The sequence below is a fragment of the Gopherus flavomarginatus genome, chromosome 5 (genome assembly GCF_025201925.1).
Source record: "Gopherus flavomarginatus isolate rGopFla2 chromosome 5, rGopFla2.mat.asm, whole genome shotgun sequence".
In the NCBI taxonomy this organism is placed as follows: domain Eukaryota; kingdom Metazoa; phylum Chordata; order Testudines; family Testudinidae; genus Gopherus; species Gopherus flavomarginatus.
Window position 1 is genome coordinate 41,786,794 of NC_066621.1, and position 19,135 is coordinate 41,805,928.

Below are 19,135 nucleotides of genomic sequence, written 5' to 3' on the forward strand. Positions count from 1 at the left end.
GAAAGGGGTTTTACTCCCGATATTTTCTGATTCCCAAGTCAAAGGGAGGTCTCAGACCTATCCTAGACCTGCGGGGCCTCAGCAAATGGATGCTCAAGTTGAAGTTCCGCATGGTCTCCCTGGGAACGATTATCCCATCCCTGGATCCTGGAGACTGGTATGCCGCCCTCGACATGAAGGACGCATACTTCCATATTGCCATTTTTCCACCGCACAGGAAGTACCTTCGCTTTACGGTCAGACACCAGCACTTCCAATTTGCAGTCCTCCCCTTTGGCCTCTCCACGGCCCCAAGGGTGTTTACGAAGTGCATGGCCGTCGTGGCTGCCCACCTCCGTCGGCAGCAAATTCATGTGTTCCCGTACCTGGACGACTGGCTCCTCAAGGGGTCCTCCCAGTTGCAGGTACAGCAGCATGTCGAGGTGGTTACAGACCTTTTCTCCCAGTTAGGCCTGCTCCTCAACACCGAGAAATCCACCCTGGTCCCCACGCAGAGGCTGGACTTCATAGGCGTAACCCTGGACTCTACTCAAGCCAGGGCCTACTTACCTCAGCCCCGCTTCCAGATGATCGTCTCGATCATACGAAGCTTGCAGGCCTCCACTATCACCTCAGCTCACACCTGTCTCGCACTCCTGGGACATATGGCCACATGTACTTATGTGACAAAGTATGCCAGACTCCGCATGAGACCCTTCCAAACGTGGCTTCATTCGGTATTCCACCCGGGCAGGGACCACCTAGACGTCCTGGTAACAGTCCCGCCCGGCCCCCTCCGCTCCCTCGACTGGTGGCTAACTCCATCCCTCGTATGCGCGGGGATGCCGTTCCATCCACAGCCACCGTCGATGACTTTGACAACGGATGCATCATCCCTGGGTTGAGGGGCCCACTTAGGGCACCTGCGTACCCAGGGTCTCTGGTCGTCCCAGGAGTTGAGGGCATTCCGCCTCGCCTGCCAGGCGTTCCAACAACACCTACACGGCCGTTGTGTTTCGGTATTCACGGACAACACAATGGCCATGTACTACATCAACAAACAGGGAGGGACCCGTTCGTCTCCCCTATGTCAGGAAGCCATTCGACTCTGGGACTTCTGTATAGCCCAGTCGATAGATCTTGTGGCGTCCTTTCTTCCAGGGGTCCGGAACGCACTGGCGGACAGGCTCAGCCGGTCCTTTCTCTGCCACGAATGGTCGATCAGACCGGACATCATACATTCCCTCTTCCAGAGGTGGGGATTTCCCCGCATAGACCTGTTCGCTTCCCGCTCGAACAGGAAGTGCCAGGAGTTTTGCTCCTTTCAGGGTCTCTCTCCTGGGTCGATCAAGGACGCATTTCTCCTGTCGTGGAGGCACCACCTATTGTATGCCTTCCCTCTATTTCCCCTACTGCACAAGGTCCTGTTGAAACTCCGCAGGGACAAAGCGCGTCTAATCCTGATCGCACCTGCGTGGCCCAGACAGCATTGGTTCACCACACTGCTGGATCTGTCTGTGGACTCTCCAGTCCCCCTCCCTCTCCATCCAGACCTGATCACACAGGACCACGGCAGGCTCCGTCACCCGGACCTACGAGCCCTCCACCTCACGGCGTGGCTCCTACATGGCTGAACGCGGCAGAGTTGAGCTGCTCCGCGCCGGTTCAGCATGTTGTCCTTAGCAGCAGGAAGCCTTCCACCCACTTAACGTACTCGGCGAAGTGGAAGCGCTTCTCTTGCTGGTGTGCAACTCAGGGCGTTACCCCTTTGGAGGCTCCAATCCCCACGGTCCTAGACTACCTCTGGTACCTTAAGCAGCAGGGCCTGGCGACATCCTCCCTGAAGGTACACTTAGCGGCCATATCCATTTCCAACCAGGAGAAGGTGGCCACTCTGTGTTCTCCCACTCATTGGTCGCTCGGTTCATTAAAGGCCTAGAGCGTCTCTATCCCCCCGTACGTCGCCCTGCCCCTACCTGGGACCTTAACTTGGTCCTAAACAGGCTCATGCTCCCACCATTTGAGCCACTAGCGACTTGCTCACTCCTGTACCTATCATGGAAAACAGTCTTCCTGGTGGCCATTACATCGGCCAGGCGGGTCTCCGAGCTGAGAGCTCTCACAGTGGACCCACCCTACACTGCTTTCCATAAAGACAAGGTACAGCTGCGACCCCACCCGGCATTCCTCCCTAAGGTTGTGTCTTCCTTCCATACCAACCAGGACATCTTCCTCCCGGTCTTCTTCCTGAAGCCCCACTCTTCTCGAAGGGAGCAGCAGCTACACTCCTTAGATGTACGCAGAGCACTCGCTTTCTACATTGAGCGAACAAAGCCGTTCCTAAAGTCTCCCCAACTGTTTGTGGCGGTCGCGGAGCGGATGAAAGGCCTGCCAATCTCCTCTCAGAGGATTTCCTCCTGGGTGACTGCATGCATTCGCGCATGCTACGATCTAGCTCATGTCCCTTCTGGCCACCTCACAGTGCATTCCACTAGAGCTCAAGTGTCATCAGCCGCCTTCCTGGCGCGCGTACCTATCCAGGAGATATGCCGTGCAGTGACCTGGTCATCAGTCCACACATTCATCTCGCACTACGCACTGGTCCAGCAATCAAGAGATGATGCAGCCTTTGGCGCAGCAGTTCTACATACCGCCACATCTCACTCCGACACCACCGCCTAGGTAAGGCTTGGGAATCACCTAACTGGAATGGATATGAGCAATCACTCGAAGAAGAAAAGACAGTTACTCACCTTTGTAACTGTTGTTCTTTGAGATGTGTTGCTCATATCCATTCCAAACCCACCCTCCTTCCCCTCTGTCGGAGTAGCCGGCAAGAAGGAACTGAGGGGTGGCTGGGGTATATATTAGGTGCCATAGCGGCGCCACTCCAGGGGGCGCCCAGCCGACCCGCCGAGGGTTGCTAGGGTAAAATTTTCTCCGACGAATGTGCACGCGGCGCGCACACACCTAACTGGAATGGATATGAGCAACACATCTCGAAGAACAACAGTTACAAAGGTGAGTAACGGTCTTTTTCAGGCCCCAGTTCATGGGTTTTCTCCCAGATGCTGGATGCTTCCACAGAGTGTCTGGTCAGGCTCAACTGGACCCTGACGGAGCCGATGAGCTTCGGGCGTGGGGTGCGTCAGGGGCATCCGCTGTCAGGCCAGCTCTATGCTCTGGCAATCGAGACCTTCGTCTGTCTCCTCTGTCAGAGGTTGATGGGTTTGGTGTTTCGAGAGCCAGAGTTGCGGCTGATCCTGTTAGCATACGCCAGCGACATACTTCTTGAGATCCAGGACCCGGGTGACCTGGTGCTGGTGGAGACTTGCCAGGATGTCTACTTCACCTGTGCATCTGGCCATCTGGTAGAGTGCAGGTCCACTGCTCTATCTTGTCGTTTACCTTTCTGCCATGCATCCGTCTCCACTGGAGAACTGGCAAGATTTAGCAGGCAGGGTGGAGGAGCAGCTGCAGAAGTAGACAGGACTACTCCGGTGCCTCTCCCTCCGAGGGAGGGCACTGGTGCTCAGTGAACTAGTCCTGTCCATGCTCTGGCCCCAGGTTTCCTGGCTGATCTCCAGAGGCTGGTTCTGGGGTTCCTTTGGCCAGGACTGCACTGAGTCTCTGCAGTGGTCCTTCACCTGCCCCTGGAGGAGGGAGGACAGGGCCTGAAGTGCCTGTGCACTAAGGTCCATGTCTTCCGCCTCCAGGCCCTGCAGAGGCTCCTTTCTGGTGCAGGTAGTCTGGTATGGAGAGTACTGGCGTACGCCTTCCTGCACTGCTTCCAAGGGCTCCGATACGACCAGCAGCTCCTTTATCTCCATCCAAGAGGTCTTACACGAGACATCTCCAGGCTGCCGTCCTTCTGCCAGGACCTCCTCCGGAACTAGAAACTGGTCTCAGTGACCAGGTCCATGGCAGCCACTGAGAGGGCAGATCTCCTCGCGAAGCCCTTGCTACACAACCCCAGCTCCATGTGCAGTTAGCAGAGTCCCACTCGGTGTGCCAGAGGTTGGTCCTCACAGAAGTCACCAGACTCGGACAGGGGAGACTGGCTGGATTCCCTGATGCTCACTCAGCGCATGGGGTTCTCCGGACCTTGTACTCTCTGGTGCATACTTCAGGAGGTGAGAGCCACTTTACTGCCCACTGCTCCGGTCTACTTCGACCGGGTCCTGCAAGAGGGCACTCCCTGCTCACCCTACACTCTGGGCCCTCCAGATCTTTTCATCAGGCTCCTGCCCCGTGGACCCACCCAGCCATCCCACCCCTTCACTGTGAGCCGGCTGCATGAATTGCAGCTGGTTTGCTTTCAGACCACGCCCAGGCAACATCTGTACACACTCATGCTCCACACCCTTCAGTCCTCACCCTTGTGTCTCACCCCGTCACAAAGTGGAGGGACCTCCTTCTACTGCTGGAGGATGAAGAACCCCAGTTGGCCAGCTTGGACTCCACTCTGGTCCCAATGCCTGCCGAGGATGTCAGTTGGAGGCTCTTCCATGGAGTCATGAGTACGGGCATGTTCTTGGCGTGGTTCACCCCCGTCCCAGATACCTGCCCCTCCTGTGGCATGAGGGAGACCCTGGTACGTGTGTACCTGGAGTGTGCTAGGCTGCAGCCCCTATTTCTGCTCTTCTTAGACATCCTGTTAAGTTTTTCGCTGCACTTTTCCTCTCACCTCCGTATCTACACACTCCCCATCCATGGCCCCACAAATAGCCATCTATAAGACCAGAGGGAGGAGGTTGGCTGACGGGGTTTCCTGCCACTGTGGAGCCTAATTCCACTCCTCAGTCCATTCACACATCTGGGCAGAGTTCCCAGGGGCAGCATCCACTGGCTCTCTTGACACCTTTGAGGAGCAGTGGGCGCTGTCCGGGGTTCTCTGCTCGGTATCCCTGTCAGGTTCCCTTTGTTTAGCCCTGTGACATCACTCCTGTCCCTGTTTTATCTTTAGTTGTCCCTCAAACTTAATTGAGATCCCGGACTTTGTGTATCCTCTCCTTATGCTGGGGGAGGTCCTTTAGCAGTGGGTGGGCTTCCGCCTACCCACTTCCATGATCCCAATAGGAGCATTCTCCTGTAGAGGGATGAGGAGCTGCTGCAGTGGTGAGCAAGGCCCCAGCTAGTTTCTCTTGGGCCAGGCCCCCCATTCCCTTGCTGACTGCTTGCCCCCCTTTGCTAGCTGCTGTAGCTGCTTGGGGGGCTTTGCTGTCCTGCCTGTTGGCAGGGAAGCAGAGAGGGCTCCCCCATTTTCCATCTCACTTAGGGTATTTCCTGGATCTTTGGCTGCTGCTGGCTCAGTGCTCTGCCGCTGCTGCTGCTGCTTTTCCCCTTGATGAAGAGGTGAGGGAGCTGCCTCAGGGCAGGTCCATCCAGAGGGTGAGGGGCAAGTGGGCCAATTTGCCCCAGGCCCCGGGTCTTGCAGGGACTCCCACAAGCAGGAGCATAGCTGGGGGAGGAGCGGTGGGGGGGGCCGCCACTCCCCCACTGAGCACATTTCCCCAAAGTGACACCTTAGTAAGAATTTGTAATAACGTAAAAAGGTCCAGAATTTCCCCTTCTTCTCTTTCCCCACCATGAAGAGTATGGCACTGCTGATTGGCTGCCTGGGGCTGATTAAGCCACTCCCATTGGGCCTCCAGCAGCCAGATGACCACCACCTCCCGCCCCCCGCTGCCTCAGCACGCTGCAGGAGAGGGGCTGTGTGCTGGCATGTTTAACTTTGGCTTCAGAGAAAGCCAGGAGCTGGAGCTGCGTGGTGGTAAGGTGAGTCCCGGGGGGCAGTCAGGGAGCAGGAGGAGGGTTGGATGGTTCGGGGGGGACTTTCTGGGGGTGGGGAGAGGGGCTGGAGCAGTCAGGGAGCAAGGGGGGTTAGATGGGAGGAAGTCTGGGCCTCTTTCCAACAGCAAAACAAGCATATAAAAGCAGTCTTCAGTATGAAGTACTACAGTCAAACCTCGCAATAACGCGCCCCGCCATAACACGAAATCACATATAACGCGATCATAGTTTGTCTCTCCTTTAAGGCATAATACAGTACTGTACCAGTGGTCCCCAACACCCTGGCAGGGGAGAGAAGCTGCAGCCACACCCCTGTTGGGGACAGAGAACTCTGAGGCCGCGGGCACCAGTGCTCTCTGTCCCCAGCAGGTGCGGGGGCGCAGCTTCTCTCCAGTTTCTCCGGGGCTGCGGGCACCGGTGCTCCCTGTCCCCGTCAGAGGGGGAGCCGCAGCTCCTCTGAAAGCCAGAGAGAAGCTGTGGCCCCGCGCCTGCCGGGGACAGAGAGCACTGGCGCCCGCAGCCCCGGAGTTCTCTGTCTTCGGCAGGCATGAGGCTGCGGCTCCTCTCCTCTGCTGGGCACTAGGACCACTAGGTGGCACACATCAATGCACCACATTGGGGACCACTGACAAACTGACTGGCTTGAAACCCAGCCATACTGTGACCCCGCACTTAGCGCGATGGAGGTTTTTGGACCCCAAACATCACGTTACAGCAGGCTTTCACTGTATCAGATAGCCCGGGCAGCCTGCATTGCACCCAGCCCACTTGCCTGAGCTGTATTATTAATGCATTTTATTTGGAAGATGCAGCCTGAGTGATTTAAAGGCCCCAAACACTGCTGAAAGAGCTGGAAAAGTTGCAAGCTTCTGCTGCTGGGCTTTTCAGCTGGGCAATACAATGCAAACCTGCTTGAGGCACCACACAAGAGATATTTATTGAGGAAATCCATGCATCTCACAGCTTAAGCTCTTCTAAGCTTGCAGCCATGCCACAAAAGGATTTGGGAGCTGTTAACAATTCTTTGTGGTTAAGAGATTTTCATTTCCTGGGCCCTGCTACCCAATGCCACAGGGCCTCACAGGGGAGACTGAGTGAGTAGCCCCGCTTGTCCTCTGCAATCCCTTCCCTGCTTCTTTCCCTTGTGTTTGCAAGGGTCTCATTAACATGCTGCATCCGAACGCCCCTCCCCCAGGCCTTCCCTCCAGAGACACAGCCTCCTGGCTTCTCCTTCTTCCTCACTTTCTCCTTCTCTCCGTCTCTCATTTTTTCTCCATGCCTCATCCCAAGGACCGGCGCCCTAGGCGCACAGCAATTTCACCGCCCCGTGCGCTGGTCCTGCGGCTCCGGTGGAGCTGCCGCAATCGTGGCTGCAGAAGGTCGGCTGCTCCTGTGGCTCCGGTGGAGCTGCCACAGTCGTGCCTGCGGAAGGTCCACCGGAGCCGCGTGAGAGACCGACCGTCTGCAGGCACGACTGCGGCAGCTCCACCGGAGCCGCGGGAGCAGCCGACCGTCCACAGGCATGACTGCAGCAGCTCCACCGGAGCCGCCTGCTGCCCCCTCCGGCAAAACGCCGCCCACCAATAATCCTGGTGCCCTGGGCGATTGCTTAGGCCTCCTAAATGGAAGCGCCGGCCCTGCCCGTCCCTTTGCCTGTACTCCCTCTCCACCCCATACCCTGTATTAAGCACGCCTCTGCTTCTCTTGTTTATGGGTTCTGTGCTGGGATGGCAGAGACAGAGCTATTGTTGTGTTCTCTGCTAGGTCTGTTTGAATCAGATTCTAAAATCCAGTGCTCCCTTTGATAGCAGTATCTCTCTGCCTGCTCGCAAAGGCTTCCGGCTAAAACTAACTTCAGATGCTAGGGCACAAGCAGCTACCCATGTACCTTCAATGGCAGGAGCTGTGCATGGTCCCTCGCCCCCCCTACACACACTTTGGATTACGGGGTGTGTCTTGTTGTATTTGGGGGTCTTGTGAGGAGTGGTTGGATAGGTGTGGGAGTCCTGGCAGTCTGTCTGGGGGCAGGGTGTGGATAATGGTCAAGGCAGTCAGGGGACAGGTAGGAGGTAGAGTTCTAGGGGGAAGTTAGGGACAGGGGTCCCAGGAGGGGGCAGTCAGGGGACAAGGAGCGGGGGGGGCGTGTTGGGGGTTCTGAGGGGAGCAGGAAGTGGGAGGGAGTGGATGTAATTAGTAATTTGATATGTTGGGTGGCACCTTTTTTTGTGTGTTCGCTCCCCCTGATGTTAGAACCTGGCCACACCACTGCCCACGAGAATATAGTATTCTAAAGTATTACAACTTTTTCTTATGGAAGGAGCCCCCAAAATTGCTTTGCCCCAGGCCCCCTGAATCCTTTTGGCAGCCCTGCTTCAGGGCGTTTGAGGGTTTTGCAGCTTGGGGGTGGGAGTTGTGCTACAGTGGGGCCTTTTTCATCTTGGTCCCTGTGGTGGTGGCTGGAGTGGTTAGTGTGGGGGAATAGGGGCAGGTTCATCCCTACCTCTGCTACCACCTCTGCTGCTGCCCCCTCCCCCGCCCCATTCACTGTAGGTGCTTCTCCACACTTGTCCCAGCTGCTCGCCTCCCCTGCTTACTAACCTGGGTTTTGCAGCAGCAGGTGAGGTTCATTGTTCCAGCGCCCATGGACACACTTTTCTTTTTCTCCCTTGGTTTTGCTCTCCCTCTCTGAGCTGCATTTGGCCGGTGGGCTCCTGTCCTCTGTGCCTTGCCCACTTCCCTGTCCTTGCAGTTGTTTGTCCCCTCTCCCTTTGCTGCCTGACCTGCCCGACCCCCTTCTAGCCACCCTGTTTGCTCTGTTTCACCCTGCCCTGTCTCCTGAGGGGCCTCTTTCTTTGGTGGCCCTGGATTAGTTTGTTTGCCCCACCCTTTCCCCAGGGTGCAGGTATTGTTGGCAGTCCCATCTATCCTTGGTTGCTTTTGAGCCCACCCTATATTTTGTTCCCTGCCCGTGGCACATTTGTCCCCCTCCCCTGCTTCATTCCAGTCCCTTGCTGCTTGCCCCCCTCCCCCCAGTTCATCCTTTTCGCTTACGTGCCCATGCTCTTTTTTCAGGCGCTTGAGATTCCCCTCCCTTCTTCAGTTATTCCCTTCACTGAGCACACCCCTCCATGATGCTTTAGTTCTCCCCTTCTCGCCTTAGTGCAGCCAGGTGAGCTGTTTTTTTCGTCCTGTGCTGGGGGTTGTGTTTCTTATTTGTCTGGGTCCCTTCCGTTGGCACTATCCCACCCTGCTTACAGCCTCGTTGGGAGGGAGTGGTGGTGGTGGCCATTTTCCTCCCTCCCCTCTGTTCCCTTTTTCTCCTGCCCTAGGGCTGTCCCCATCCCTCCCCTCCTGTAGTGGGTGATTCAGAGAGTGGGTCTTCCCTGGCCACCCCTGTTGTTCCCTCTTAGTATCCCTTCCCATCCCCTCCTGTGATGGTTGCCTTGACTGCTGCTGCTGGGTGAACTGCCACTGCTGCCATTGAGGCACTGACAGTAGCAGGCCCGGATAGGGACTCCCGAGACTCCGCTGCTGCTGCCGTGACCTCTGCCACCTCCACTTCCAAGACCACTCCCTTGGCCAGTGAGAAGGACAAGGGGACAAAGAACAGGAAGGGCCCCGCTCAGCAGGCAAAACCTTCCGTGGTGGCAGTTCCTTATCCTGCTGCAGCCTCGCTAATGGCCGCGGGCCCCCTTTTCCCCGACCCATTGTTCCCTCCCCTGTCCCTGGAGGCGCTGCTCCCTTGGGCCCCAGGGAGTACGCCCAGGTAGCTGCGACCCCTCCACTTGCCACCTTGCCATCTGCTCCAGCCACCTCCTGGAATACCATTCCCGGCAGCCAGGGCCCCTTTCCCACCCTCACCAGGGAGCCCGGAGTGCGTTGCTTCCTGATGTCAGCCTCACCCCACGTGGAAACCTACATGCGGGCGATGGCATGGGTGGTGGGGCCCACAGCCATGGTGGTGGCCTCTAAGATGTTTGGGGAAGTGGTGTTCTTCCTGGTGTTGGAGGCCACTACCAAGGAGGCAGTGGAGAGGGGATTGGCTGTGGGGGGCATTCATGCCCCTCTTGAACCTTTGGTGTAGTGTTTTCCTCTGTTCCTCCCTTCCTTCCCAATGCCATCCTTCTGCCATTTCTCTCCACCCTGGGGAAGCCCCTGTCCATCCTCAGCCCCCTTCCATTGGGCTGCAAGGACCCTGTCCCTCTGCCGCATTTTATCGTTCCACCAGCAGGTACAGATTCGACTACCACCAGCGGCACGTGATGGGGAGGTCCTTCCTGGTGCCAGCGGAGTGCTTTGGGACAAATTCCCAACAGTCAGCATTTGCGATCGGGACCGGCTGGAGTTGCCTCTCACTCTGGCCAAGCTCCCACAAGCCCTCCAGCTCATGCCCACTAATAAATCTCCGGGCATGGACAGGCTGACCATGGAGTTCTACCATGTGTTCTGAGACGTCCTCAGCCCGGACCTGGGCACCATCTGGGCCAAGTCCTTAGAGAGTGGGGTCCTCCCCCTGCCAAAGAATGGGGACTTCCACGATCTCTCGAACTGGCATCCTGTCTCACTCTCAGCACTGACTACAAGGTCATAGCAAAGGCCGTCTTGCTGTGGTTGTGATCCGTGCTGGCGGACGTGGTCCATCTTGACCAGACTTACACAGTCCTAGACCATACCATATTTGACTATCTTTACCTGGTCCAGGATCTCTTAGCGCTTGGATGTAAAGATGGTCTATCGTTTGCCCTCCTGTTGTTGAATCAGGAGAAGGTGTTCAGCCAGATGGACCATGGGTATCTCCTGGGCATTCTGTGGGTATTTGGCTTCAGGCCCCATTTTGTGGGTTTTCTTCAGGTGCTGTACACTCACCTGGACCTTGACCGCACCTGTCAGCTTAAGGAAAGGAGTGCTTCAAGGCTGTCCACTGTCAGGCCAGTTGTACGTTCTGGCCATAGAGCCCTTCCACCATCTCCTTCATAAGAGGTTGACGGGGTTGGTGTTGAGTGAGCTAGAGGTGAAGCTGGTCCTGGCAGCATACGCCAACGACGTGCTCCTCATGATCCAGGACCCGGATGACCTGGTGTGGGTGGAGGCTTGTCAAGCTGTTTACTCAGCAGCCTCCTTCGCCCAGGTCAACTGGGTCAAGAGCTCTGGCCTGGTGGTTGGGACCGGATGGGACAGGCTTCAGGGACAGAGGTGAACCACACCAAGTGCACGCCCATACAGGAGAGTGCTTTTGAGCACCGGGATGTGGGTGGGCACTAGCTCACCCACTGCTAAATGCCCCTCCCCCAGCCTAGGGAGGAGCTACTGAACCCAGAAGCCAACCAAGTTCAGAGGACAACAAAGGCAATAATGGGAACAGACGTGGGGGTCAAAAGGCAAAACTAGGGAGCCAGAAGGGGACACTAAGCAGAGAACCCTGGACAGCACCTATTGCTCCTCCAAGGCGGTGAGAGAGCCGGCAGATGCTGCCCGGAGGAACTCTGCCTGGGTACGTGAGCGGATAAAAGAATGAAAGATGGTCCCACAGTCTCAGCTCTCCCTCCCCCCGCCAATCTCCTCTCCCTGGTGTTTTGAATGGCCACCATGGCCATGGTCAGGAGGAGGTTGACGAGATGGTCCCACGCCTTCATGAAGTCTTGGATTAGGTGTGTGTAAATAAACAAGTGCGGGGAAAAGTGTAGCCAAAAGAGGGACTGCAGCTTGGCACACTGAAGGTACACATGCGCCAGGGTCTCCCTCATGCCACAGAAGGGGGAGGCATCTGGGACAGAGGTGAACCGCGCCAAGTACACGCCTGTATAGGGGAGTGCTAGAAGGTAGATACATTAGCCCCAGAATGTTAAAGGCCCTCTTCCCTACTAGCTGAGAAGCGGTTACCTCAGGTAAATGAGGGACACCTGATTCCAATTAAGGCCTGTCTAAGGCCTTTAAAAATCCCCTCCTATGGGGAGAAAAAAGGAGGGAAGAGGGAGACAAACTGCTGTCAGGCCAGTGGCATCAGGAAAATAAGCTTCTCCAGGATGGGAGGATGGGCTCCTTCCCATAGGGGAAACCAGCAAACCTGAGGCCTGCTGGAGGAAGGACTGACACCCCAGGGCAACCACTGGGGTGTCACCCTTTACCAAGGAGAAGGCAGAGAAAGGGAACCTCCCTGGGCTTTTTTGTTTATGAGATTGTTTCCTTTTTATCTGGTGGAGGATCAACCTTAGGCCAACCTTCAGGCCTACCCTGAAAGTATGACCAAGGGAGCACAGAAGGGGGAAGGCAAACCCTGCCATGAGTGGGGCTGATTACCCCAGGCCTACCATCGCCAGAAGGGGAAGCACTAAATCTGGCAAGATGAAGGAGGTGCCTTACCACACTATAATAAATGAAACAGAACTCTCTATCTGTTTAACAAAAGTTCTCTGACCATTTACAGATGGTTTATGTTTTTATGGTTCCACAGTTAGGGTAGAATTGAGATTTGCACTTATAGCATGGATTTGACCATTTTGTTATATACGAAAAATATAGTGCATCCTCCCCAAATTACAGGAAGATCACCAAATACTACTCTCTTCTCCCCACTATGAATTCTCCCTCTCTGACCATCCCCTGGTCTCTTTCACCATCTGCATCTGTCAGTCCATAAGGTCTTGCCACCTGGTCATTCTGTGACTTTGAGTCAATCAGTGCAGATTACTTCTCTTCTCTCAGCCCTCTGCTCCTTTTCTTCAATTGACATGGTTATTGATTCTCTCCATACTCCACCCTTGGCTCCTTTACCCCTCTCCCCCATCACAAAGTCCACACCCCGCATCCCCAGCTCACTCCCAATAGCCACATTCTCTGCTCCTGCTCTGGCACAGCTGAGTGTCTCTGGTGGAAATCATATGACCAACCTGACTTCCTCCACTACAGATTTGTTCTCTCCTCTTTCAGTTCTGCCATCTTCCTGCCTAACAACTCTACTTCTCCAACTTAAATGAATCCCATGCCTGCAATCCCAGACATCTATTCATCGCCTTTGACTTCCTCTTCCCTCCCCCTTACTTGACCTCACTTTCCTTTGCACAAGATGACACTGACTTCTTCGAATAAATAATTAACAAGATCCCTCACCTCATACTACTCTCCTACCACTTTCCCCTCCCTCTCCCCAGCCACTGACACAGAAACTTCTTGTCTGATGTTCTCCTCCAACCCCTCCAGCTGCCACAGTGACTCAGTGACAGAGTGTACTAACACCACATTGGTGAGGCGATGGTTAAAGAGCTTCTCTGGGCCCCTCACCTCTGCTGGGTATGCTCCCAGTGAAGGGTGCATTTAAAAGAGAGTGATTCTGCTCAGTCTGGGCTGACTGAGAAGAGGAGAGGAGTCAGGTGCAGCAACCTCCTGCAGGGAAGCCATCAGGACTGAGACTCATAGCCCAGGTGCTGGAAGATCGTTGACTGCAGGAGCTGAGGGTGATGACTTGCTGAGGCCTTGGAAGTGACTCCAGAGATGGCTCAGAGGGGAACACAGGAAAGACCTCAAGTCCAACTCAGAACAAAGTTTTAAGGATTGGAACAAGGGTAGGAAGTGACCCAGGGAGGGCACTTAGGGGTATCAGGCCCTGAAACCTGTGCAAGAACCACTGTTTTGAAGGGCCCTAGGTCAGAACCTGGTCGAGTAAGGTGGGTAGGTATTACCCTACCACCAGCCTCTTGCCTGTAGGTGACACTACCCTGAGCTATAGCTGTTAGGCAAGGTGGTCTATGGACTCTTGGCAATGGGTGACATTACCCCAAACTGTAACTGCCAAGGAAATTGACCCTTGGACTCTCACAGTTAGATACTACACTGCTGAGTATGGCCATTAGGCTGAACTGCTGGCCTGGATTACACAGCCAACCCCCCAACACATGGCAGATATCCTATACCTTGGGAGAGCACCCTGTAACCCCCATAGTCCTCATTTACATGTAAGTGTGATACTATAGATAAAGCATTCCTTGTAAGGTATCATGGAAAAGGTTATGATCTAAGTTCCCTCTAAGCTGCAAGGCCACGTGGCCATGCTGCTGCCTGTTAAGCACGGGCGCGGGGAGAGATACCTCTTCCCTAGCCCTGGACCTGCTGTGGCAGGGAGAGGCGCCTCTCCCTGCCGGTTCCAGCCTAGCCTCAGATCTACCGCGGCTTGGGGAGAGGCACCTGGCCCCAAACCAGCCCTGGCCCTGGCCCTGGCCCAGACCTGCCACGGCATATGAAGTTATGAGATTGTGTTGTATGGTTGTCAGTAAAACATGCTGTAAATTGGGGAATCAGCCAGATATTAGCTCCACAGAGACAACAGCAAGGAAAGTGACCAACAGCCGGGCGAGTGTCAAACAATCATCAACAGCCATTGTCCGGCAAGGGAGTTACAATTCAATGACTCACCTGCATAAGACCACACCAGAGGAATTGCTCAACCTTGCCTGCGGACTCAGCAATGCCCACCAGACATGCCTAGACTTGTATTCTCCAAGCACATGTACTAAGGGTATAAAACAGAACCCGGGCCCACCGGTTGGCCTTTTCTCCTTCTCCCACCTATGCTGCAAGCAACAAGGACACTCAGAAGACTGAAGACTCCCACAGAGGAGACTGACCCAGGTTTCAAGGGTGAAACTTGTGTACTATGAACTGCAATATCCAGCGGGGTGAGAAAAACTGCTTAATCTAGATGTTGCCCAGTTTAATAGTGATGAGAGTTTAGACTGTGTGCTTATGTTTTACTTTCTTTTGATAACTGACTTTTTGCCTATCACTTATAATCACTTAAAATCGATCTTTTGTAGTCAAACTTCTTTTACTGTTATCTTTACCAGTGAGTTTGTCTAATGTGTTGGTATATGTGCTCAGATTTGCAAAGGCTGGTGTTTATCCACTTTCCATTGATGAAGTGGTGAACCAATTAATAAATTTGCACTGCTTGACTTGAGCAGTGCACGACGGTATATTCCTGAAGTACAGTGCTGGGAGCTGGGGGGATTCGGCTGGTAGCTTTTTCTGCATGATTCATGAGTGGCTCTGGGAGCATTCATACAATCTAGCTGGGTGTTGGGCTGCACATGCAGTTGTGCTGAGTGACAGTGCCTGGAGGGGTTTGCTTCTTGTCACTGGCAAAGCATTGTGAGAGACAGCCCACAACCTTCCTAAGCAATTTATTCCAGTGCTTAACTGACCTGACAGGAAGATTTTCCTAATGTCCAACTTAATCCTCCCTTGCTGCAATTTAAGCCCATTGCTTTTTGTCCTATCCTCAGAGCTTAAGAAGAACAGTTCTTCTCCCTCCTCCTTGTAACAACCTTCTATGTACTTGAAAACTGCTATCATGTCCCCTCTCAATCTTCTCTTTTACAGAGTAACCAAACCCAATTTTTTCAACCTTGCCTCATAGGTCAAGTTTTCTAGACCTTTAATCATTTTTCTAGCTCTTCTCTGGACTTTCTCCAATTTGCCCACATCTTTCCTGACATGTGGTGCCCAGAACTGGACACACAATACTCCAGTTGAGGCCTAATCAGGGTGGAGTAGAGCAGAAGAATTACTTCTTGTGTCTTACTCACAACACTCCTGCTAATACATCCCAGACTGATGATTGCTTTTTTTGCAACAGTGTTACACTGTTGACTCATATTTAGCTTTTGGTCCACTACTCAAGGAACAAAAACTGAATGAGGGAAGAGGTTCCCAGGTGGGACTGGAGAATTCCAGCCTGTATATGCAAAAGCTGTAACCTGTTTGTACTAGCTAACAGATTAAGACATTGCTTGATTCAAATCCTAGCCAGTTTATAGAGCTTAGATTGCATTTTTGTTTTATTTCTTATGGTAATCTACTTTGATCTGTACCCTATTCCTTATAATCACTTAACATCTATCTTTCTGTGGTTAATAAATCTGTGTTATATTTTTACCTAAACTAGTGTGTTGTTTGAAGTGCAAAGGGGAATCTGCTCAGGAACAGAGGCTGGTGCATTTTCCTCTCCACATTGAGAGAGGAGCAGACTGGGTAATAACTTACACTGGTCAGGCTTCTGACAAGGACAGGACGGTACAGCTCTGAGGTCCTATGCTGGAGAGCTGGTGGAGCTAATTTCTAAGTTATTATCTGCAAAAAAAAAAAATTGGCAAGGGGAGGGGGAGTGATAGTCTTTGTGTCAGGGACATGCCTTTTGCTGTTCCCATGAAAATCCATCCGAATATGGCCAAGTTACAAACCTTTGAAAAATCTCCATTTGCACAAGTCTGTAGGGACTTGTTAGAGCTTTGTAGCTAAATGTCTTCTGAGATTTTGTTGTTGCTGCTGTTTGTAATCTTGTCAGTCACCCCTGGTTCTCATCACAACCCCATTTCTGCATCACAGTAGCTGTCCTCCTCCCCTTCCTTTCCCGCCTCATTTCCCCTTCCTTGTGTTCCGTCCCCCCTCTAGAGTTCCCACTTCCATCTCAATCTCCCCTCTCCTCCCACCAGCCCAAATAGACATAAGTCCCATATCCATAACTGTTTCCCAACCTCTGACAATATCTTCCCAAATCAGAGCCCTCCCTTAATCCTCACCCTCTCTGCCTCCCTCACTCACCCCCCATCATCACCACCTTGACTCCTCTGCTGCCATCCTTCCGAATCTCATGCCCGTCCCTCTGCTTTCCCACCCTCACCTTCTCTTCTTTTCCTGCCTCCAGAACACCCACTCCACCTCTCAAAAGATCTCAGCCACCTACATTTTCATATCTCATTCCTCCCAGCGCCACACTCTAGCACTCCATAGGGTTTTGCACTGGAGTGTAAGTGTGATGAAGTTGGGGTACATATTGCTTTTGGTAGCTATTAGAGATGGAGGTGAAAGCCGAATGGAGCACGGCAGCATTACTGACAATGTTTAGGCAACACAAGGATAGAAATGAGTGCACAAGTCTTTTCCCTTAACTTCTTATTTCCATGCTTTTAAGGTCTGGGGGTGGATGGGGCATGGGCCTTCCCAGTCTTAAATGTCTGTCACTAAATGGAGTCACTTTTATGGTGGGTCATTTGGCCATTTGTGAGCTATGAAAACATAAGGGTGGGGGAGAGGAATCAATGTTTTAAAAAAAGTTTTAAAAAATAATAAGCTACGTAGCTATTTTTAGAGCTCAGATAACACTCACCAATGTGGCCGCTTGCATGGTCTTGGGGAATCTTCATTCAGATCTTCAGGTAGAAACGTACAGCTTTCTAGACAAACTGACTCCAAGTTTACAGCAATTCTTTATACAGAATTGAAGAACAATTTGATCCATTGTGGTAAAGGTATGATGACTTAATGTTAGCTCAGTGCACTCTGCACAAATTTTCTCTCTTGAATTTCATACAAACAGTAAAAATAATCGAGATAGAAAATCATCTCCTTATCAATAGAAAACTTATTATAGTTCAACAACACCACAAACGGTTTTTCTTTAACCCATGTTAGTAAATTATTTTTAATTTTGGGTGAAAATCTGCAGCTAAGATTTTTCTCCATCTCCTCCATTCTCTTTTTATTTAAGAGACCAAACAGCAATCGCACTGTTAATATTAAATAATTCATAGAGTTTTCACACTTTTCAAACAATTTTCCCACAGGTTGTATAGCAGTTTCTGAATTTTTCACTGTTTCTTCTTGCTCCAACACATAAAACAAAGCTGCAAAACGCTCATGAAAACTCAAGTGAATGAAGCTGTAAACACATTTGCAACCAATGCCTTTTTGAAAGGTTCTCATTCAGAAAGAGGGAATCAGGTTTATCTAAGCCGTGTTTCTTGACATCTTCCTCAAACAGTATATTCTTCCTCCAGATTCCATCTGCAGCCAAGGAGTAAGGTCCCTTCAAGTTACCTTGTCCCTGTTGCTTTGAATTGCTGCTGTGACCCTTTAATAAACTGAAGAGATAGAGTATGTACACTAAAGTATAACCTAAAATTGGTATAGGGCCCAGAGGTTTAAAAAAGTGCCATAGCACTTCAGTGACCACAAATGTTGACTGCTAATGATTTTGCCTCATTTAAAAGATGGCATCCCTGGCAAGATAGTGTCTTCCAGCATCATGGTGCTTCACTGGTTCAGTACTGCCTCTGAGACAAGAGCTCCACCTACTCACCAGCACCGTTATCTGCAGCACCTGATTCTTTCCTGGAGATCTCCTCATTCATTTCCTCACCCCCCCATCCAACCTTGCTTAACCTGTGTGATCTGATGGGACTGCTCTCTGAGGTGTTATTTATGATTTCTACTAGTAAACCCAATGCCTGGCTGATCTAGCCTAATGCTGGTAATCACTGGTAATTACACAATGCAATTCCTTATTGGAATATCACATACCATTTGCTGATCTTTCAGGTGTTTGCTGAGGACTCAAAGCTGAAAGAGAAATTTCACATGAATGTTAGCACAATAAAAATCACAGAGTATCACGCAGTTCAGGACATTGTGACACGTCATTCATTCAAGGTTCTCTGCAGTAATGAGCTCCCTAGAAAACCCATGGCTGAGGCAGGCAAAGAGAATTTCTTTGGAGACACTTGTTCAGTGATCTGTTAAAACTGTCCAACAGAAGCAATGTTTTTTTTTGTTTGTTTGTTTTAAAAACACACTAGAATAGCCACTTAGGGTATGTCTACACAACAAGGCAAGCCTGGGCTCAAGTCTACCCCACCTTGTGTCCACACACCAATTGTGCTAACCTAGAGTTCAGATCGAGGGTCCCAGGACCTTGCAGGGCTGGAGGGTCTGAGCCCATGTTAAGCTGGAGCCTAGGATCCAAGCCCTATTGCTTTCCTGTGTGCACAGAGCCCTTGCTTGACTTGGGTCCTCAAAGACCTCTGGGTGTATCCTAGAGATCCTGGTGGCAGAGGAGCAGTGCTGCAGGCAGCCAGACCAACAACTGGAAGGACCATTACTGCCTGGCCAAACACGATCCCTGTTCCAATTCCTCTCTCAGTGGCAGCAACTCCTGCTCTGGCTCCTCCTCACTGCAGCACAGGGGTTCCCCGAACCAAGGAGCAAAGCTCCCAGGAGGGAGGCAGCTCCCAGCCACTGGGATGTTGGGAGTCATCCCTCTCCTGGCCATGCCGAGCCATGATCCCTGCTGCTCCCCCTCCTTGCAGAGCAGTCACTTGGTCCCTACTCCGCTCTCTGGCCTTTGCCCCCAGTCCCTCTGGGGCTGCATGTGCAGGGGTGCCTGGGCTGCAGGCACTGTCAGGGGAGTGAGTGGGAGTCAGCGCCCAAAATTTCCCTACAGTCTCCTTCAGTGGTGGCAGCTCCAGCTTCTCCTTGCTGCATAGCAGTTGCTTGTTCCTGCTGTGCTCTCAGGCCCTTGCTCTCAGGCGCCCAG

The 19,135-nt window shown here is 52.6% G+C and overlaps 1 pseudogene; it reads right to left on the minus strand.

Moving 5' to 3' along the window:
* Positions 1–17,088: 17,088 nt before the first annotated feature.
* On the minus strand, positions 17,089–17,954 carry LOC127052366 (NACHT, LRR and PYD domains-containing protein 3-like; annotated as a pseudogene).
* Positions 17,955–19,135: the final 1,181 nt, after the last annotated feature.